This window comes from Pristiophorus japonicus, chromosome 14, assembly GCF_044704955.1.
Source record: "Pristiophorus japonicus isolate sPriJap1 chromosome 14, sPriJap1.hap1, whole genome shotgun sequence".
In the NCBI taxonomy this organism is placed as follows: Eukaryota; Metazoa; Chordata; class Chondrichthyes; family Pristiophoridae; genus Pristiophorus; species Pristiophorus japonicus.
In genome coordinates, this window is record NC_091990.1 from 31,529,156 (window position 1) to 31,547,570 (window position 18,415).

Below are 18,415 nucleotides of genomic sequence, written 5' to 3' on the forward strand. Positions count from 1 at the left end.
GCTGGACAGGCTGCAACGCGAGGGCATCATCTCCCCAGTAGAATTCAGCGAATGGGCCAGCCCAACCGTTCTCAAAAGTGATGGCACGGTCAGGATTTGCGGAGTTTATAAAGTAACTATTAATCGTTTCTCACTACAGGACCAATACCCACTACCTAAGGCAGACGACCTACTTGTGATGCAGGCATGAGGCAAGACATTCACCAAGCTTGACCTGACTTCGGCCTACATGACGCAGGAGCTGGAGAAGTCTTCGAAGGGCCTCACCTGCATCAACACGCACAAGGGACTGTTCATCTACAACAGATGCCCGTTTGGAATTCGGTCGGCTACAGCGATCTTCCAGAGAAACATGGAGAGCCTACACAAGTCGGTACCACACACGGTGGTTTTTCAGGACAACATATTGGTCACGGGTCGGGACACCATCGAGCACCTACAAAACCTGGAGGAGGTCCTCCAGCGACTGGATCGCATAGGGCTGCAGCTGAAGAGGTCGAAATGCGTCTTCATGGCAACAGAAGTGGAGTTTTGGGGAGAAAGATCGCGGCGGACGGCATTCGGTCCACAGACGCCAAGACAGAGGCTATCAGGAATGCACCCAGGCCACAGAAAGTCACGGAGCTGCGGTCGTTCCTGGGACTCGACAACTATTTTGGCAACTTCCTACTGGGGTTAAGCACCCTCTTAGAGCCCCTACATGAGTTATTGTGTAAAGGTGAGAACTTGGTATGGGGAAAAAAAACAAGTAATTGCTTTTGAGAAAGCCAGAAACATTTTATGCTCCAACAAGCTGCTTGTATTGTATAACCCGTGTAAAAGACTTGTGCTAGCATGTGATGCGTCTTCGTACGGAGTCGGGTGTGTATTACAACAAGCTAACGTTGCGGGGAAGTTGCAACCTGTTGCCTATGCCTCCAGGAGATTGTCTAAAGCCGAAAGGGCCTACAGCATGATTGAGAAAGAGGCATTAGCGTGTGTGTTCAGGGTAAAGAAAATGCATCAGTACCAGTTTGGCCTCAAATTTGAGCTGGAAACTGATCACAAGCCCCTCATATCCTTGTTCGCTGAAAACAAGGGGATAAAGACTAATGCCTCAGCCCGCATACAAAGGTGGGCACTCGCGCTATCAGCGTATAACTATACCATCCGCCACAGGCCAGGCACCGAGAACTGTGCGGATGCTCTCAGTCGGCTATCATTGCCCACCACGGGGGTGGAAATGGCACAGCCTGCAAACTTGTTGATGGTGGCGCAGCCCGCAGACTTGTTGATGGTCATGGAAGCGTTTGAAAATGATAAATCACCTGTCACGGCCCGCCAGATTAGAACTTGGACCAACAAAGATCCTCTGCTGTCCCTAGTAAAAAACTGTGTACTGCATGGGAGCTGGGCCAGCATCCCCGTTGAAATGCAAGAGCTAATCAAGCCGTTCCAGCAGCGAAAGAATGAGCTGTCCATTCAGGCAGACTGCCTGTTGTGGGGTAACCGCGTAGTGCTACCCAAGAAGGGCAGGGAGACGTTCATCTCGGATCTCCACAGCACACATCTGGGTATAGTAATGATGAAAGCAATAGCCAGATCCCACGTGTGGTGGCCCAGTATCGACTCTGACTTAGAGTTCTGTGTACGGCAATGCTGCGTGTGTGCTCAGTTGAGCAATGCGCCCAGAGAGGCATCACTATGTTTGTTGTCCTCGCCCTCCAGACCATGGTCAAGGATCCATGTCGACTTTGCGGGCCCGTTTCTCAGTAAAATGTTCCTGGTGGTGGTGGATGCTTTTTCAAAATGGATTGAATGTGAAATAATGTCGGCAAACAGCGCCACCGCCACCATTGAAAGCCTGAGGGCCATGTTTGCCACCCACGGCCTGCCTGACAGACTGGTCAGTGACAACGGGCCATGTTTCACCAGTGCCGAATTTAAAGAATTCATGACCCGCAATGGGATCAAACATGTCACCTCGGCCCCATTTAAACCAGCCTCCAATGGGCAGGCAGAGCGGGCAGTACAATCAAACAGAGCCTTAAACGAGTCACAGAAGGTTCACTCCAAACCCGCCTATCCCGAGTACTGCTCAGCTACTGCACGAGACCCCACTCGCTCACAGGGGTGCCCCCAGCTGAGCTACTCATGAAAAGGACACTTAAAACCTGACTCTCGCTGGTTCACCCCAACCTGCATGATCAGGTAGAGAGCAGGCGACAGCAACAAAATGTAAACGATGGTCGCGCCACTGTGTCACGGGAAATTGATCTGAATGACCCTATGTATGTGCTAAACTATGGACATAGTCCAAAGTGGATCGCAGACACGGTGATAACTAAAGAAGGGAGTAAGGTGTTTGTAGTCAAACTAGACAATGGACAAATTTGCAGAAAGCACCTGGACCAAGCGGTTCACAGACTGCCCTGAACAACCCACAGCAGACACCACCTTTTTCGAGCCCACAACACACAGCCAAAGGATCAACGACACCACGCCGGACCAGGAAATCAAACCCATCACACCCAACAGCCCAACAAGGCCAGGCTCACCCAGCAGCCCTGCAGGGCCAACATCACGCCAGCCCAGCGAGGGCATAGCCAACACACCAGAACAGACATTTGTACCGAGGCGGTCCAGCAGGGAAAGAAAGGCTCCCGACCACCTCACCTTGTAAATAGTTTTCATTTTGGCTTTGGGGGGGGGGGGAGTGATGTTGTGGAGCTGCAAAGCATGCACTCCCATATTCCGCCACCAGGGAGCGCATCCCCTGAAGTCCCAAGGGATCCCAGCATCCCTTGGGAGCACTGTATATAAGCCGGCCCCTAAGGCCCGTTCCTCACTCTGGAGTGTCTTAATAAAGACTGAGGTCGCTGTTACTTTAACCTCCCTGAGTGTAGTCTCATCTGTGTTAGGAACACAATAATAACAACTCACCACATTAAAAAAATCTAAAATATTTGTTTAAATTAGGAGGCAACTATAAAATAGATTTTTAATCTATAAGATGTGCGGCAATAACTTGTTGCGTATTTTGATTTAATTTTGATGGCTTGCTTGGTGCTTTTTAATCCCCTCCCCTTTCTCTCCTGAAAGTGCTGGCACGGCCTCACGAGCATCAGCAGCCTCTGATGTCTCACCCGATTGGCCATTCTTCACGTGCCCGCCGAGATCCCTGCGGCAGACCCGAATTTGGACGTTGATGCTTGCTCAAGGTCATTAAAATGTAAATGGATTCATTTTGCAGACACGAGTTTGAAAGGGTGAGAGGGGAATGGCGTAGAGTGTGTCAAAGGCCTTTTCTATTTATTTTTAGGCGCCAAAGCCATTCAGACCATGCAGCCTGCTGCCATGGGTTTCAGAGTACACGTGAGTAAATAATTGTGTGTTGAAAGTTATGCAAATGAAAAAAGTGTATTACCAATGCTGTATAGTGTGTGGTGCAACTAGACAACAAGAGTGTAAAATAGTCTAATGTTGAATCATTTCCAAAATCTCTGATATACTGTTTAATACTAATGTTTTCTTCACTTATTTATAATCTAAACTGGAGCAAACATCAGTTCAACCCTACTTTGATGTGTGATGCAGAATATTTATGAAAGCCTGGGCTATTTCTAAAACAGGAATTAGCATAGATTAATACTTTTGGATGCAGACAAGCGCATAAACTAGCTTGCCAAAAGCATTTAGGCTAGAGTCTGTATTTCTATAAACAGCAGACGGAAAGAGCCAGTTTTCAAATCTTTGTACCACAACCCATCTGAACAAATATTTAACAATTCAGCGAAAGACCTGCCAAGAAATAATACAGGGTACTGCAAAACATATTTACATAAAGTATTTGCACAAAAGGATTAGACATCTAAAATGGACCGGTGTCAGTAAATGGAAATTTGGCAATGAATTGATTATTTCTGCTGTGTACTGAAATCTAATAAACGAGAAACATTTTATCCCTTAGTCAGGGATTCCACATAATGGATATAAATGAGACCGGGTTTGGTATGTTCGAATTCAATGCCTGGATCAGGTGTGCATTTAACTGAAGTCAGCTGTGCAGAACCTGATTAAAGGGAATGACTGAACCAAATATTTACTTGGCCAACATTTTATTGTGTTTCCTCTGCGATGTCATTCAGCCCCTTCGATTTTATTTGTGTGCTTGTTCTGACATAATCACCTGTGCAAAGCAAAAATGTTCCTCTGATATAAACACTCTCTCCTGAGGTTGCTGACAAAGGCACTTTTCATTTCGGTACAAACCTTATTAAAACACTGATGGCTCTCTGCCTCCCGGCACTGCAGTGTGCTGAGGTAATAAAACACCAGGAACTACAATGCAACAACCCTGCAGGAAACCCAGAGGTTCCTTTATTCTCCCATATAGAGCATTGCCTGGCAACCCGCTTAACAAGTCTGAAATGGAAGAAATGCATGTTGATAATCATTAATTTTTTAAATAGTAATTTAAATTCAAAATAAAATAAAGAACCAAAGACACCCAAGATATTTGCTGCCCCCCCTCCCCCCACCCCATATTGAAACCTTTTACATTTCTGACTACGTAAAAAATATTCTGTCTGAATTAATAAATATTATGATGAAATAAATTTAAGCTCCACCTACTCTACTTTGGTTACGTGCATTGTTACCTCCCTGTATACATGCCAACAATCTTCTTTTTCACATGACAGTCAAGTGTTGCCACGTGTCTGGTTCTGAACTGGAGAGTTATTTTAAATCTAAACCGGAACAAAAATCTTTTTTTTATATATATTGGAAAACTTTTTCCCCCCTTTTATGTCATGGAAACATGAGCTATTAATGAAATTTCATCTGCATCAATGAAACATTGGAACTCTCCATAAGGTCAAAATTGATGAAAGTCAAGTTCCGCCCATTTACCGTCAAAAAAACCGCTAAGATCCTGACGGTACTTTGGGCGGAACTTTGGTTCAAAAAAGGAGGAAGAAAGCGCCCGGCGGCAAAAATGGGCGTTACCCATCGATTCTGGGCGGTAGAGGGTGGTAGGTGGGATTCTGGGCGGCAAATGCAATCCTGGAGAAAGTAACGCCGTGACTGGAGTCGGGGCTAGGAAGGGGGGGGAACGCACAAAAAAAAAAGTTCAAAAAAATAACAAAAAAAAAAAAAATCACAAAACTTTCAGAGGACCCTTCAACACAAAATCACTGCAAAAGAAATTTTTAAAAAAACACACTCACCTTTTCTTGCAGGTCTTCATACCAACTGTCCAGGTAAGACCTGCTCCCACACGGCGGTCTTTTCTCCTGCAGGAGCGGAGGGCCGCTCGGATGAATCTCGAGCGGGAGCGGGTGGGAGGACCTTTTTTGGTGTTGCACGCTGGCACACGCCAGCGGATGCTCCCTACTGCTCCTTGAAAACCGCCGGCGTGAGGGTCTCACCAATCTCCCACGGAGGGATGAGTGCCGGAAAAAATGGGGAAACCGCTAAGAGACCTTGGCGGCAGCCGCAAGTAGAACCATCAATTTCGGCCCGAATATTCCATGTCTGGTAGCAAGCTTAGGTCGATAAGGGAGTGAACGGTTATGGGGAGCGGGCAGGGAAGTGGAGTTGAGGCCAAGATCAGATCAGCCATGATCTTATTGAATGGCGGCGCAGGCTCGAGGAGCTAAATGGCCTACTCCTGCTCCTATTTTTTATGTATGTTGGGCTGGAAATTCCCCAACCTTGTGCCCGGTTTTTCGGCGCTATTTCGCCATTTTGGGCGGAAAACGACGAACCGGGAAATTCGGAGAAGTCTTGCGCCTGTGGTTTTTAAGTACAGCTGTGGGGTGGACCACTGGCTTACAAGACTCGAAATAGCGCTTTCGCCAAAAATTTGGTTCACAGCGCACCTGTAGATAGGACGGAAAATAACGCCCGGGAAAAACCTGCGTTGCAGCCCTTGGAACAGCGGTAGGTATGAAGACCTGCAAAATAGGTTAAGTTAAAGTTCTTATTTTTTAATTATTTTGCAGCGATTCGATAGTTAAGTGTTTTGTGTTTTTTTTACTTTTTGGTTTTTGCAATTTTTTTTTGTGTTTTCCCCCCTCCCTAGGTCCAACTCGCAGCGGTATCAGCTTCGGAGTAAAGTTTCAGAAAATTCGCGGTTGGGTGCAAATCGTGCAACGCCGATTTTTACCGCTGGGCGCATTTTATCCCGAATGTTAGGCCTCGTAGCGGTAGTGGAGTGATAGCGGTATTTTTGGTGAAAAAATGGCTATGACCAAAAATGGAATTTCTGGCCCATTATGTTCTATGTTAGGTATCTGTGCTTTTCCAGAATCTGTTGTGTGTCCTGATGCCTGAATAGCACAGAAACTCAGCTGCAATTTTGGCAACTATAAGAATGTAGAGGGAAGAACAGACTTACTCAGGTTTCTAACAGAATTTTGTTTTAACTTTTAGGTCAACATGGACAGAAAGTTTTCTTTTGAGGTCTCTCGGATCATACGAGGAAAATAATTAGGCCTTTTCCTTTAATACGGTGTTGCACCATACTGTGGCTGAGATTATCAGAAACTGAAAGAAAAACCAGTCGAAATGAAGAAGAGAGAAAAACAAAAAAATGTGAAATATTAAAACAGGCAAAATGAGAGGCATGTATAGGAAAATGAAAGAGTACTCGAAACAACAAGAAATTCTCAGCGTTATCACAACTATATTCAATGTAAGATGAGAGAGAGGGGCAATGCCTTGTGAATTTACTCTCACCAATCTTCAGGACATTGACCTTTTGCTGGGGTTTCGTTCCACAGATACTGGAGGCCTCCCAATATCTTGTCCAAATGGCCACATGGCCAAGGGAGTCTTGACAATAAATGTTGCTATTCAACCGTGGTGGGTTTCACAGACAAACACAATTATGAACCTTGTGCAAATGTGTGCTAACAGTCAATAGAATCAGAATCCGTGGCCAGCGTTACCCTCCGTAACCCAGATTGATTGTAATGCTTTGTGTGCGTACTTGCATTTTTTTTGGTTTTGTTTACCAACCATTGAAATATAAAATGGAAGTACTTTATCGGATATCCTCAGCTGGGCTTTGCAGTTTGTGGTCTACAAAGAACTGATCAATTAGGGAGATTTATATCGTTGTACGTGAATTGTGCCAGGCTGATGTTTTATGATGCTACGCTAAATTGGTAGTGAAGTGGGATGGGGGAATATGGAAACAAACAGGCATGGGAGGATATTGAAGGCTGTTACACAACAAAAATGGGAAATAATTTTTTTTTTAAAGAGTTGCATTTATATAGCGCCTTTCATGACCACCGGACATCCCAAAGTGCTTTACAGCCAATAAAGTACTTTTTTAAAGTATAGTCACTGTTGTAATAACAAGAACACTAGGAATCATGGCAGCCAATTTGCGTACAGCAAGCTCCCACAAATAGCAATGCGATAATGACTAGATAATCTGTTTTTGTTATGTTGAGGGATACATATTGGTCAGGACACTGGGGATAACTGCCCTGCTCTTCTTCGAATAGTGCCATGGGATCTTTTACATCCTGATAAAAAAAGTTCTTTACCATTTTTTTAAAAAACGTAACTTAAAAATCAGAAAAATAAGGAAGCTGAAAACCAGCTAAAAATAAAGAGTAGTACTTATTTGTCTAATCTGTGCTGTAATCAATTGGCAATGCATTCAGATGTTTTAGTGGTTGTGCTGGAGTTTCTGGTGCTTGTTGTTTGCTAAGCAAGGGCTCAACCCCCTTGTCAGTTGTTTAATGATCAACCAGTGACTATCCTCTGAGATGGAAGTAATTGGGATCTTGTTCATGTCGAGATAGCTTCAACAGGACAAACCTGCTGGTGGAACATTGGAACTGAGTCACTCCTGTGGCAGATTTGCTAATGAGATACCCAAGCCAGGCAGGTTGCAGTACTCCCGAAACCATTGGTGATCGACCAGCCAGCCTGGCTCACTAATGAAACCTGGAGGGATAGGCCTGTCGCTGGTGACTGATTGTTTTTCCATTTGGCCCCATCGCTCTACAAGTTAATGCCTCAATGGGTAGAGTGATCCTGGTTGGACGAACAGCAAGGTGGTCACCAGTGCTGTGTGCTAGTAAACTGGACAGTTAAACCTCCAGAACTACCCCCCATCAACACTGGGGGAGCTCTAAGCCTTGGCATTTGCCAACCTGCACCAGAGCTCTCTGAACTCGGGGAAATGGACTGTGTCCCCATTGGGACAGAGTGGGTATCATCATCATAGGCAGTCTTATGCTTCTTTGGTGGCTGAACAATACGAGAACCACAGTCTCTGTCACAGGTGGGACAGATAGTCATTGAGGGAAGGGGTGGGCGGGACGGGTTTGCCGCATGCTCCTTCCGCTGTCTGCGCTTGATTTCTGCATGCTCTCAGCGACGAGACTCAAGGTGCTCAGCGCCCTCCCAGATGTACTTCCTCTACTTAGGGCGGTCTTTGGCCAGGGACTCCCAGGTGTCAGTGGGGATGTTGCTCTTTATCAGGGAGGCTTTGAGGGTGCCCTTGTAATGTTTCCGCTGCCCACCTTTGGCTCGTTTGCCGTGAAGGAGTTCCGAGTAGAGCACTTGCTTTGGGAGTCTCGTGTCTGGCATGCAAACTATGTGGCCTGCCCAGCGGAGCTGATCAAGTGCGGTCAGTGCTTCAATGCTGGGGATGTTGGCCTGGTCGAGGATGCTAACATTGGTGCGTCTGTCCTCCCAGGGGATTTGTAGGATCTTGCGGAGACATCGCTGGTGGTATTTCTCCAGTGATTTGAGGTGTCTACTGTACATGGTCCATGTCTCTGAGCCATACAGGAGGGCGGGTATTACTACAGCCCGGTAGACCATGAGCTTGGTTACAGTTTTGAGGGCCTGGTCTTCAAACACTGTTTTCCTCAGGCGGCCGAAGGCAGCACTGATGCACTGGAGGCGGTGTTGGATCTCGTCGTCAATGCCTGCTCTTGTTGATAGGAGGCTCCCGAGATAAGGGAAGTGGTCCACGTTTTCCAGGACCGCGCCATGGATCTTGATGACTGGGGGGCAGTGCTTGCGGCAAGGACAGGCTGGTGGAGGACCTTTGTCTTACTGATGTTTAGCATAAGGCCTATGCTTTCGTACGCCTCAGTAAATACGTCGACTATGTCCTGGAGTTCAGCCTCTGTATGTGCGCAGGCGCAGACGCAGGCGCCGTCCGCGTACTGTAGCTCGATGACAGAGGTTGGGGTGGTCTTGGACCTGGCCTGGGGACGGCGAAGGTTGAACAGCTTCCCACTGGTTCTGTAGTTTAGTTCCACTCCAGCGGGGAGCTCGTTGACTAAGGTGGAGCATGGCAGCGAAGAAGATTGAGAAGAGGGTTGGGGCGATGACGCAGCCTTGTTTGACCCTGGTCCAGACGTGGATTGGGTCTGTGATGGATCCGTTGGTGAGGATCACGGCCTGCATGTCATCGTGCAGCAGGCGGAGGATGGTAACGAACTTTTGGGGGCATCTGAAACGGAGGAGGACGCTCCATAGACCCTCGCGGTTGACAGTGACAAGGGTCTTTGTAAGGTCGAAGAAGGCCATGTATAAGGGCTGGCGCTGTTCCCTGCATTTTTCCTGCAGCTGTCGTGCTGCAAAAATCATGTCCATTGTTCCCAGTAGGGGACGAAATCCGCACTGCGACTCCGGGAGGAGCTCCTCGGCCACAGGGAGAAGATAGTTGAGGATATCAGGCAAACAGAACTCTACCCGTGTGGCTTATCAGCGAGCTTGGTGATGGCTTTTCGTGCATTCAGACCCAGCTGGCCAAAAGTAAATCTGTCTGGCACAATAATAGAACAGCTGGTGATGGGAGAAAAAGAATTGAGGAGTGAAACAAGAATAAAGTCTTTTATATAACATGGTCACAGTAAGTTGGAAGTCATGGTTTGAGCTTTTTGACCATTTTTCTGAGGAAAAGACTGTGGGCTAGAATTTCCCCAAAGCCCGTCTGTGCCCGACTGCCGCCAAAAAAGACGCTGAGGCTGGGAAGATTATTGCCGATGAAAACTTTCCGAAAAAATTTTTTTTAATCCGCCCAGCGAGAAACTTGGGCCTTGCAGACCCAATCTGTGGCAAATAGTACAAGTTAGGGTAGATTGGGCTGTGCCTAAAGAAAATTGGTGAAAAATTAAAAAATCTATTAAAATTCACCCCGAGACTGCAGGTTGGGCCTAATACCAAAAACAAAATAATAATTTTTCAAAAACCTAAAAAATCCAAAAAAAACATTCCCAAGGCATTTTTAAATTAAATCACCCCAACAGATTTTGAAAATAATTAGTAAAAAACCGATCACTTATCTTTTTCTTGCAGACCTACTGACTTACTGCCCAGCTCCGCTGATCCTTGAGGGCGTTTTTTTTAATACTTACCTACCGCTCAGCCAAAAGTCGCACCAGGGTGACCTGTGGACGATGCACGCCGGCGGTCTGCTCCCCAGCGGGACTTCGAAACCACCGGCATAACTCAGGTAAGGAATTTTACGCTCACCTGATTACCGCCCACAATGGCCAATATTGCCCGGAAACCGGGCGGTAAGCCGTAGGAAATTCTAGCCCAAAAGACATCATGAGATTTTAATGTGTTTTGAGCAGGTTTGTTTAACCCATTTTCTCCTCCCATCTGCTGAAGACACTGGATCTCACTGGCACAAACTGGCTCTCACTGGCAAATCGGCTGCATCCAGTTCTAACTGGCTCGAACTAGCTGTAACCAGCTCCAATCGGCACAAACTGGTTCTAACGCTCTGTGTCTCTCTCTCTGCACACCATCAGAACAAGTCATCGACCTGAAGCGTTAACTCTGTTTTTCTCATAGAATCTTAGAAATTTACAGAATGGAAGGAGGCCATTTCAGCCCATCGTGTCCGTGCCGGCCGACCAAGAGCAATCCAGCCTTATCCCACTTTCCAGCTCTTAGTCCGTAGCCCCGTAAGTTACGACACTTTAAGTGCACATCCAAGTATCTTTTAAATGTGGTGAGGGTTTCTGCCTCTACCACCCTTTCAGGCAGTGAGTTCCAGACCCCCACCCACCCTCTGGGTAAAGAAATTTCCCCTCATATCGCCTCTAAACCTCCCCCCTTTAAATCTATGCCCCCTGGTTGTTTCTTTCTTTCTTCACAGATGCTGCCTGGCCTGTTGAGTATTTCCAGCATTTTCTATTTTTGTTTTTAACTGTAATGCCCTGCTAAAAGTACAGAGCAGGGGAGGGAACTGAGGCTTTCTTAGTCTGCAGCGTTAAGTTAGTCAATGCCTTAAACAGCTGAAGCAATTGATAAGGTCCGCACTTTTGTAACTGCTGTAGCAGCCTCTCTCCTCCAGTAATAACACTATCAAGTTTGAAGGAGCACACTGTGAGAACAATATCTGAGAAGACAAACCATTTGACTTTCCCCCCACAGTGACGCCTTGAGGCTGGAAGAGCTGTTAGTTTACACAGGCTATTTTTGAGGAGGAATTTAAGATTCAGTTCAATGCTTCTTGTACAGTGTACAAGGGGCAGGGAGGTGTTGCTACAGTTGTACAGGGCCTTGGTGTGGCCACACCTGGAATATTGTGTACAATTTTTGTCTCCTAACTTGAGGAAGGACATTCTTGCTATTGAGGGAATGCAGCGAAGGTTCACCAGACTGATTCCCAGGATGGCGAGACTGACATATCAAGAAAGACTGGATCAACTGGGCTTGTATTCACTGGAGTTCAGAAGAATGAGAAGGGATCTCATAGAAACGTTTAAAATTCTGACGCGTTTAGACAGGTTAGATGCAGGAAGAATGTTCCCAATGTTGGGGAAGTCCAGAACCAGGGGTCACAGTCTTAAGGATAAGGGGTAAGCCATTTAGGACCGGGATGAGGAGAAACTTCTTCACCCAGAGAGTGGTGAACCTGTGGAATTCTCTACCACAGAAAGTAGTTGAGGCCAATTCACTAAATATATTCAAAAAGGAGTTAGATGTAGTCCTTACTACTCGGGGGATCAAGGGGTATGGCGAGAAAGCAGGAATGGGGTACTGAAGGTACATGTTCAGCCATGAACTCATTGAATGGCGGTGCAGGCTCAAAGGGCCGAATGGCCTACTCTTGTACCCATTTTCTATGTTTCTATGTTTATAGATGTTAGTGGAGTATGGCGGAGTGGTATGATCTCTCTCATCTGGAGGGAGGAGAGCATGCCGGGAGATTTCAGAGATGCAGTAATCGTGACCATTTTTTAAAAAGGGGACAAGTCCGACTGCGGCAACTACAGAGGAATCTCCCTGCTATCAGCCACTGGGAAAGTTGTCGCTAGAGTTCTCCTCAATCGTCTTCTTCCCGTGGCTGAGGCGCTCCTCCCGGAGTAACAGTGCGGATTTCGTCCCCTACAGGGCACAACGGACATGATTTTTGCAGCGCGACAGCTACAGGAAACATGCAGGGAGCAGCACAGCCCTTATAAATGGCCTTCTTCGATCTTACAAAGGCCTTTGACACTGTCAACCGCGAGGGTCTATGGAGCATCCCCCTCCGTTTCGGATGCCCCAAAAGTTTATCACCATTCTCCGCCTGCTCCACGATGACATGCAGGCCGTGATCCTTACCAACGGATCCACCACAGGCCCAATCCACGTCCGGACTGGGGTCAAACAGGGCTGCGTCATCGCCCCAACCCTCTTCTCAATCTTTCTTGCTGCCATGCTCCACCTCACAGTCAACAAGCTCCTCGCTGGAATGGAACATAACTACAGAACCAGTGGGAACCTGTTCAATCTGCGTTGTCTCCAGGCCAGGTCCAAGACCACCCCAACCTCTGTCGTCGAGCTACAGTACGTGGACGACGCCTGCGTCTGCGCACATACAGAGGCTGAACTCCAGGACAGAGTCGACGTATTTAATGAGACGTACAAAAGCATGGGCCTTACGCTAAACATCAGTACGACAAAGGTCCTCCACTAGCCTGTCCTCACCACACAGCACTGTCCCCCAGTCATCAAGATCCACGGCGCGGCCCTGGACACCGTGGACCACTTCCCATATCTCGGGAGCCTCCTATCAACAAGAGCAGGCATCGACGACGAGATCCAACACCGCTTCCAGTGCGCCAGTGCAGCCTTCAGCCACCTGAAGAAAAGATTGTTTGAAGATCAGGTCCTCAAAACTGCCACCAAGCTAATGGTCTACAGGACTGTAGTAATACCCACCCTCCTGTATGGCTCAGAGACATGGACCATGTACAGCAAACACCTCGAATCGCTGGAGAAATACCACCAACAAAGTCTCTGCAAGATCCTACAAATCCCCTGGGAGGACAGATACACCAACATCAGCGTCCTCGTCCAGGCCAACATCTCCAGCATTGAAGCACTGACCACACTCGATGAACTCCGCTGGGCAAGCCACATTGTTCACATGCCAGACATGAGACTCCCAAAGCAAGTGCTCTATTCGGAACTCCTTCACGGCAAATGAGCCAAAAGTAGGCAGAGGAAACGTTACAAGGACACCCTCAAAGCCTCCCTGATAAAGTGCGACAATCCCCACTAACACCTGGGAGTCTCTGGCCAAAGACCGCTCTAAGTGGAGGAAGTGCATCCGAGAGGGCGCTGAGCACCTCGAGTCTTAACGCCGAGAGTTGCAGAAATCAAGAGCAGGCAGCAGAAAGAGCGTGCGGCAAACCAGTTCCACCCTCCCCTTCCCTCAACAACTATCTGTCCCACCTATGACAGAGTCTGTGGCTCTTGTGTTGGACTGTTCAGCCACCAAAGAACTCACTTCAGGAGTGGAAGCGATTCCGAGGGAATGCCTATGATGATGATAGATGTTAGCAATAACATCTAAATAAAAGCGCCGTCTTTATATTTGGAATTTTTATTGCACTTAATTTAAATTTGAAATTGCACTTAATTTTCTTTCTATTTAAAAAAGGATTTTAGGGGAAGTTTGAAGGCAGACAAAAAAAACTAAAACTTTTGATCATTTGTTCCTGAGTTTTGTGGTCTGTAACCTCGATTTGTTGCTTCAGTGTTGAAGGGGAATGTTATGTCTTGAATAAAGAGTCAGACTAGATACTGCAAGCTCAAAGTAAGGTGTGACCGTAGTCCTTTATTACAGATCTCAGAGTGCCTCTCCAGCCTGTGAGGCCTCCTTATATACAGGTGCTCCCAAGGAATTGCGGGATCCCTTGGGACTCCAGGGGATAAGCCCTCTGGTGGTCAGACATAGAAACATAGAAACATAGCAAATAGGTGCAGGAGTAGGCCATTAGGCCCTTCGAGCCTGCACCACCATTCAATAAGATCATGGCTGATCATTCACCTCAGTACCCCTTTCCTGCTTTCTCTCCATACCCCTTGATCTCTTTAACTGTAACGGCCATATCTAACTCCCTCTTGAATATATCCAATGAACTGGCATCAACAACTCTCTGCGGTAGGGAATTCCACAGGTTAACAACTCTCTGAGTGAAGAAGTTTCTCCTCATCTCAGTCCTAAATGGCTTACCCCTTATCCTTAGACTGTGACCCCTGGTTCTGGACTTCCCCAACATTGGGAACATTCTTCCTGCATCTAACCTGTCCAGTCCCGTCAGAATTTTATATGTTTCTGTGAGATCCCCTCTCATCCTTCTAAACTCCAGTGAATACAGGCCCAGTCGATCCAGTCTCTCCTCATGTCAGTCCAACCATCCCGGGAATCAGTCTGGTGAACCTTCGCTGCACTCCCTCAATAGCAAGAATGTCCTTCCTCAGATTAGGAGACCAAAACTGAACACAATATTCCAGGTGGTATTTACAGGTTTGCATACATAACCAGGAATGTGCCAGAAGTTGTAGTTCGCAGCTAAACACTGTCAGGGTGGAGTAAATTTTATTCTGTATCTGGCTCTGCTTGACCTGACTTGAGGGTGTTTGTTTCTTATTCCATGTTAAAAATCCCAGAATTTTATCTTGTGGTTTAATCAGTTTCATTTCCCTACTTAACTTGTAACGTCCTTGCTCCCATTATAGACTCTAAAGCCCGATTTTACCTCAGGGCATGGGGTGAGGGAGGGGAGATGGGGAGACGGGGAGAGAGACTAGACAAGGAGGAGAGAGATAGTGGGGGGGGTGGGGGGTGGGAGGTGAGAGTCTGGGAGGGAGAGAGAGTCGGGAGGGAGAAAGAGTCAGGGAGGGGAGGGTCGCGAGGGGAGAGACACCAGAGGTTGGGGAGAGATGGGAGGGGAAACAGAGACATTGGGGAGGGGAGAGTGTTGCGGAGGAGGGGAGGTTGGGTGGAGGCGGAGAGAGGGATGCAAGCAACAAGTTTGCATAGCCATTCCAGCATGAGGCCCGGGCCATTTTAACCCCCGGGCTTCCTCACCAAGTTCCAGAACCATTTCCCTCCTGAACCCGGTGGGAATGACAAGGAAGCCAGAGGGAAGGAGTGGGATTTTGGACGGCAGGAGGTCGCCACTGGGGACCCGAGGGAATGGTCCCCGGCACTGAAGTAAGCCATTGGTGGGAGGGTTTGGGAGGCAATCATGGTTGGGGGAGAGGGGAAGCCTGGGGCAGAAGAGGCCCAAGATTTACTCGTGTCGCTCGGAGCAACACTCCTGCTCTGAGCTCCAGGCATGATAAGGAAACCAGTAAATCGGTTTAAAAAAACAAACTTCCCTTGGTGGGCTTCTTTTGGCCCTGGCTCCATCTGCCAGCAGCTTTCCCCACTGTTCCGAACTGGGTCGCAGAAACCTCTGGAAAAATGCAAAGAACGATCTGATTAGATCCTTGATGCAATCTGATCAATCTGTAGATGTTCGGAATTTGGCGGCGAAAGCAGCCAGCAATTAAATGGCTATTATTTTTTTAAATGTTACTCCCATCTGCAAAATGGATGGAGGGAGTAGGGAGGCTAATGAACCAAAAACCTTAAACAAAAGTTTAAAAAAAGATTAGAATAGATTATATAATTAAGTAAAGAGTAAAATAAAGCAAAATAAAAGAGTAGAGAATAGGAAAGCCAATGAAGGTTAGAAGGGCAAACACAAGTAAAAACGTTTATTAGTTTATTTCTATAATGAAGCAACACCTGAAGTGTGCACATGGTGTCAGGTGATGCCAAGGTCCGGCATAGCTGTGCAGCCTATGTTTGATTAACCTGCTGGCACAACCTATTGGCACTCACGTATGAAGTACAGTGCTTGGACATATCAAGAATGATCACCAGGATAGCGTATCGGAAGGCACCGAGTGTCCATGGGAAGGAAGGAAGAAAAGAAAAGGAAAGAAAAAGGAAGGAAGGAAAGAAGGAAAGAAGGAAAGAAGGAAAGAAGGAAGGAAGGAAGGAAGGAAGGAAGGAAGGAAGGAAGGGAGGGAGGGAGGGAGAGAGGAAGGAAGGAAATACTTCCATTTATACAGTGCCTTTTATGACCTCACGACGTCCCAAAGTGCTTTACAGCCAAAGAAGCACTTTTGAAACACAGCAGTTAATTTGCGTTCAGCAAGGTCCCAAAAACCGCAATGTGATAATGACCAGATAATCTGTTTTTGTTATGTTGATTGAGGGATAAATATTGGCCAGGACACCGGGGATAGCTCCTCTGCTCTTCTTCGAAATAGTGTTGTGGGATCTTTTACGTCCACCCGAAAGTGCAGACGGAGCCTTGATTTAACGTCTCATCTGAAAGGTGCACCTCCGACAGTGCAGCAGTGCCTCGGTACTGTACTGAAGAGTCAGCCTAGATTTTTGTGTTCAAGTCTCTGGAGTGGAATTTGAACCCACAACCATCTGACTCAGAGGCGAGAGTGCTCATCATCATAGGCAGTCCCTCGAAACGAGGATAACTTGCTTTCATGCCAAAAAAAAGGATGAGTTCACAGGTGTTTCAATGAAGGACCTAATGTTCCCGATCCCGAACTACATGTTGAAGGGTGGAAGATGTCTGTGCGTGGACCGAGCTAGGTCTTGGTCCAGTGGCAAGGATTAACCAAGACGACTGGAGACCAGCTCTGCTGCACAGACCTAGTGTGCACACATATCGCAGTGTGGGCTGGCCCGTGCTGCCCCTGGTGCTACCCACTGAGCCACAGCTGACACCATCAATGAGTCAATGTCTTCACGAGATGAGGGTCAGAGGGTTGAAAAAGAATGAAAAAGAAACAGGACAATTAAGGAAGATTTAACTTAGTGATCAGGATTTGTGTTTAAATGTTTTGTTTGGATCAGGAGCTCTGCATAAGAAGTGAATGGAAGGTGGATTAGAACTGGCTGAGTGTGGCAATATCCCAAGACTCAGCCAATATTCCCTTCACAACACCAACAATCTGAACAGCTCCAACAAGTCATTTTGTTCTTTCCTTTTAATTCAGGAGAGAGAATTTAAGAGGGAATGCATTTCTTCACAAGCATATGTAGCCCATTGACTGAAACATTTCCGAGCCCAGCTTCAAAAGGTTGGGCATCTCTGGCTTGTACATTGAGCCGGATTTTCGGCGAAAACGGTAGCAATACGTGAAACTTACCATTTTCGCTGCGCTACCGTTTTTAGACCGAACTTTCGGTCTTTACGTCGGTAAAGGAGGTGTTGCACAAGCATTCGCGGCACAAACCGCGAGTTTCGGCAACTTTAGTCTGGGGCCGGGAGGAAAAAGAAAAATAATTCCAAAAAACATTCCAAAAACATTTATAAAACCCTTAACTATGTAATCGCTGCAAAAAATTAAAACTTTAACTTACTTTTTTTGTAGGTTTTCATACTTACCGCTGCTGGCAGGGCTGCACCGACAGGTTTGACCTGTCGCTATTCTGGGCGTGGCGTATGGGTCAGGAGAGAGCCGAAACTCGGGACGCAAATGCAATCCGAGTCGTTGCACATCGGCGCACCTCTCCCCGGCGGTACTTGAAAGTGCCGCCGCAAACAGGTACCCGAGGATACCGCCCGGGCTTTTGCCGCGGAGGGTCAAATCGCAGCAAAAACCCGGTCGCAAACCTGCCAAAAATCTGTCCCTGGAATTTTATCCTTGCATCGGAATCATTCTTAGAAACGGTATACTTTTATCCTGAGTCTCTTATAATTTTGGAGAATTTCTACAGAAGATCATCACTTGCTACAGCTGTGTGGCTTCAGATAAAGTTCACTGCAGCTCCTGCTATCAGCTCTAGATAATAATTGGTTCATTATTTAAGCGTATACTCACTTTAACATGTGCACAGTTCATAGCTTTGCACCAGTCTTCTCAGTGATCCCCTCCTGGGAGATGTCATGTAAATGAAGCAAGCTTTGACCTGTATCTTTCACAGGCAGAATACATTAGTGTTAATTTACTCCGACTGCATTTTAAGTACAAGATCAGTATGATCGATTTGTTCAAATGTAGACATTATCATGCAGCGTTTATCGACCACTGCCCCAAATTGGATCCTTTGTGGGATGATCTCAAATGACCACTGTGA